This window comes from Trachypithecus francoisi, unplaced genomic scaffold (genome assembly GCF_009764315.1).
Source record: "Trachypithecus francoisi isolate TF-2019V2 unplaced genomic scaffold, Tfra_2.0 Lachesis_group4, whole genome shotgun sequence".
NCBI lineage: Eukaryota > Metazoa > Chordata > Mammalia > Primates > Cercopithecidae > Trachypithecus > Trachypithecus francoisi.
Window position 1 is genome coordinate 68,539,263 of NW_022681469.1, and position 4,384 is coordinate 68,543,646.

At 40.2% G+C, this 4,384-nt stretch overlaps 1 non-coding gene across 1 annotated transcript; it reads right to left on the bottom strand.

The window, feature by feature from the left end:
• Nucleotides 1–3,092: 3,092 nt before the first annotated feature.
• On the bottom strand, nucleotides 3,093–3,233 carry LOC117073858. The gene has a single exon (XR_004433408.1). It is a non-coding gene; the product is annotated as a small nucleolar RNA SNORA67 (small nucleolar RNA).
• Between the last annotated feature and the right edge of the window lie 1,151 nt (nucleotides 3,234–4,384).

A 4,384-nucleotide genomic window follows, 5' to 3' on the forward strand; every position in this document is an offset into this window, starting at 1 on the left:
GGCGAGGTGGCGGGCGCCTGTAGTCCCAGCTACTCGGGAGGCTGAGGCAGGAGAATGGCGTAAACCCAGGAGGCGGAGCTTGCAGTGAGCTGAGTTCCGGCCACTGCACTCCGGCCTGGGCGACAGAGCGAGACTCCATCTCAAAAAAAAAAAAAAAAAAAAAAACCCACTGAAACCAATGTTTAAATCTTCTCTTTCAGTCACTTTAAAAAATACGAATTCTTACTTTCTACTCAACCTTTTTCTTTGAGCAGTGGCTGAAGTTTGAAATGGAGCCTATTTACAAACTCCAACTTCTACCCATAAGAACATTCTTGGGTAAGGGCCTCTCTCCAATCCTCTGGCCCAAAGAAGTCCCCTTGCCAGGAACAACCTGTGTTCTCTTCTGTTGTGTTGTTGTAAGAGATTGGCAGTAGTCAACCCTATGCTTTGGCCTATCACAATTAGTCTATCCCATGACTTTATATAAAACTGTAGCTTGTCCTGCAAAAAGACAGAGCTGGTAGTTGGAAGTTTATGCAACTGCTCAGCATGTTGCATCAAAGGGCTTTTGAAGTTAGCAGCCTGAGTTCTTTCTAGCTTTGAACCCATTAGTTTCATTTACAGTCCTGTAATTTGGGGCTGCGGTTTGTAGTCTGCTCTCAAATCTCACGCTTACTAAATCAGTTATACTTGGGGGTTAGCTCAAACTAAAATCTGCACTGTGAAATGGCTCACAGGGCATATCTTAAGCCATGATGACATGGATTTCTTCGTATATGAAAAAGTATACCACGTTTTCTTGCCCGTCTGTAGTACAGAAAATGGAATATCTAGAATTGTGAGGCCAGGAGATGAAATTTGTCATTGATGGCTTTTAGTAACTTGAGGAGAAACTGAATCCTTAAAAATACTAGATAGGAAAGCCTGTGGTTTGCCAGCCCATCTTTTTTGCCACCATGTATTTAAACTCTTATATCAATGTAGGAAAAGACAGCTCTTGTATGAGTTTTTACAATAGAGTGAAGGAATGCAAATCTTATAATTAAGAACTCAGTCTTCATTATTTGCCTGCAAATCATACAATAAAATAAATCTGACACACATGGCCAAATGTTCTTACTCAATTAATCTGGAAATATGTTATTCATCTGTTGTGGCCTGCTATTGCAGCTGACAGTTTTGCTTCTCTTCCGCTCTGCTGAGGGTTTCTGGCAAGCGGCTCTGCCAAGGGCTTGAAAACCTGAACACAAAGTAATGGTTTTGAATCTGGAGGAGAGGTGAACCATGTTACCACCTGTAGTTTTCTTTCTAAATCGCCCCTTCATTTCCGTGAGATTTGGAGACTTCCACTAAGTCAGTATGAAAAATACTTTACGTTATGCTGTCAGGAAATAATGCCTGCTTATAAGGCTTTAGATAAAGTAATAGTCACAAGGCTGCAATGAAGGAAACATCCCCAAACTGTAGATAAATCTGTGTTCCAACTTGTCACATAGTCTCTTCATGTCTCATTCAGTGTCATTCTTCCAGAATTAAGAGGTAATTATGCTCTTCATGATCCTAGACTCTTTTTCTTTTCTTGATGTCGAGAAAAAACAGGGATCTGAATTTAATTGGTCTGTTTTTACCTGATTTATTGACATAAATTTGTTTTTTTTTAATAGTAAGTGTTATGGTTTTTTTTCACCTTAGAAAATAACCCTGGTGAACAATAGACACTGTGGACTACTAGAGAGTCTAGAGGAGGTGGGTTACAAAACTACCTATTGGATACTATGCTCACTACCTGGGTTACAGGATTCATACTCCAAACCTCAGCATTACAAAATGTTCCCATGTAACAAATTTGCAATATACTCCCTGTATCTACAATAAACACTGAAATAAAAAATATAACCCTAATGTAGACTCTTATGCTTTGGATGACAGAACCTGTTTTACTTCCTTAAAAAGTAGCTAAAATTCAGTAGGCTGCTGGGTTCCTTAAAGGTGATAAATAAAATACACGCAGACAATTTTCTCCAGAACAGTTATCACCCAATGAACACGTAATTTAGTGATGACATTAATCCAGTGGACTTGTTTTTGGTGTGTGTGTGGAGAGAAAACAATTTTTAATACTCTAAATCTGTGTTTTTTGGAAACAGGATTAGGGTGGTTGATGATAGTCCTTGTGTGTGTGTGTGTGTGTGTGTGTGTGTGTGTATGTGTGTGCATGTATGTCCTTGAAGGCAGTAGACAATTCTGAGGATCCTAGGGAATAAATAAGAAGGAATAGGTGGTTTTCTTTTTTTTCTTTTTTTTTTTTTCAGCTTCCAAGTCATTTTATTCAGAATTTTTTGTTTGTTTCCTGAATCAATAGATACTATACAAAACAATGTAAAAAATGGCTACTATTTTCTCTCCCCAGCTTCTCCCCACCTGGGGACAATCCTCTGGGGAAACTCACTCTGGGGTTTTAGGGGTTCTCCCTCTAGATTTGGTCCAGCAAGTGAGGCTGAGTTACATAGTCCCTTGAATCACTTTCAAAGGATCTCAGCTGAGGTGAAGAGAGCCTCTGGAATCTGGAGGTTACTAGGTTAGGGAAATGGATTAGGGTTTTTTTGGGAGAAAAGCCAGCGCCTGGGGCTTACCCCAAAGAAAAGGGTATCTAAAATGTTCACGGTTCCTTCTTTTGCCTCAAAAAGTGACATTTATTCAAAGAAAAAATGACAAGATGTCCATCCCTTGGCTCCCTTCCCTCATGCCTCCTGCTGCTCCTCAGCCCCCCAACATTGAACGCTGGCTGGGGCTAGGTAGCAGGACAGCCCCTCAGATGAAGTCAGCAACATTAAGGGGAATTTCCTCAATGGAGGTGTTGTAGAAGGTCTCTATGTCTCGAAGAATCCTCTTATCTTCTTCTGTCACCATGTTGATAGCCACACCCTTATGGCCAAACCATCCACTTCAACCAATTCTGTGGATATAGTTTTCCCTGTTGGTCAGAAGGTCATAGTTGATGACTAAAGAAGCCTGCTGCACATCAATGCCTCTGGCCTACATCAAGAAAGACGAGTCTCCAGCATGTACATCAGAGGACAATCTATCCTGAAGGGAAGACACTTAGGTATCCATGTAGGCAGCCAAGGAAGGCAGAGGAAATAAGCATCCCTGTTCCTCAAAGACCTTAGGCATGCCAGATTCTGTTCCAAGTTGCTACTTTCCTGAGAGGGGGCACTGGATGTCCCCTTGGAGAGGAAATCGCCTTGGATAGGAATATGTGTTTTAAAGCAAGAAAGAATGAAATCAGTTAGGTGAATCCTCCAGGCATTTATCAAATGATTTTAAAAGTCAATCTTCTCTTTTTGGAGTCCCTGCATTAAACACTTCATTGTCAGGCAAGGGCATGAAGGCCATGGGAATCGCCCTGTTGGGTGGACCCAGTTTCTAGTGGCCTGCATTTGCATATCAAAGGTTGCCTACCTGACTCTCGACATATCTCCACACATATCTCCACGTGTGTAGAACATCCAGGGCGCCCTATATTTGCATATTAAAAGGCTAGAGTGGGAGAACCAGCTTTTTCATGGCTATGTCAATGACATGCCTGATCAAACCAATCCCCTGAGCCCTATGCAAATCAGACATTGCCTCCTCCAGCCTCTGCATATATACCTAGCTGATATCTGTGGCAGGTGAGGACTTCCTCTTTTGGCTTTGGAGCCCCTCTCCCTTTCTGTACAGGGAAGCTTCTTCCTTCTGTCTTCTGCCTTCCTTCTTGCCTATTAAACTCTCCTCTCCTTAAAACCAAAAAAAATAGAAAATAAATAAATAAACACTTTATTGTCTTCAAGTCATCAATCATTTCTCAATTCAAATGCTAATTACTTTTCAAACAGACCCTCTCTGGAAGAGTTAACTCTGCCACTACTATGATTATGAGAGAATTCATGGTTCTGTTTCATGGGTACAGGCAAATAGAAGACACATTAATGTACCAGCATACAAGTTATTTTCTACTCCTAAGGGCTCTAGGAAGAAATAGAAGGAATATGAGGCACATCTCTTTCTTTGTTAATGATATTACACAGTGTCTGTCACATTGCAAGAACTCAATAGTTTATATCTTGAACAGATGAGCATGCAAACAAACATGAATTTGGTCTCCATTAGAAATACTGCAATGGTTACCAAGGGCCAATAGAAACAAAAGGTACTTTTACTGAATACTTAAGCCATTTATTTCTCTTACAATGAAATTTTACATAATTTACTTCAGGTACCATATGAAAAGGGAATTTTAAAATTGTCTTATTTAACCTTATTATTCACCCCAAACAGGACAACTTAGCTCACACTAATGTATGTTTGTTCCCCAATAAGTTTTTTTTTTTTTTTTTTTTTTTTTAGAAAGTCTCAATCT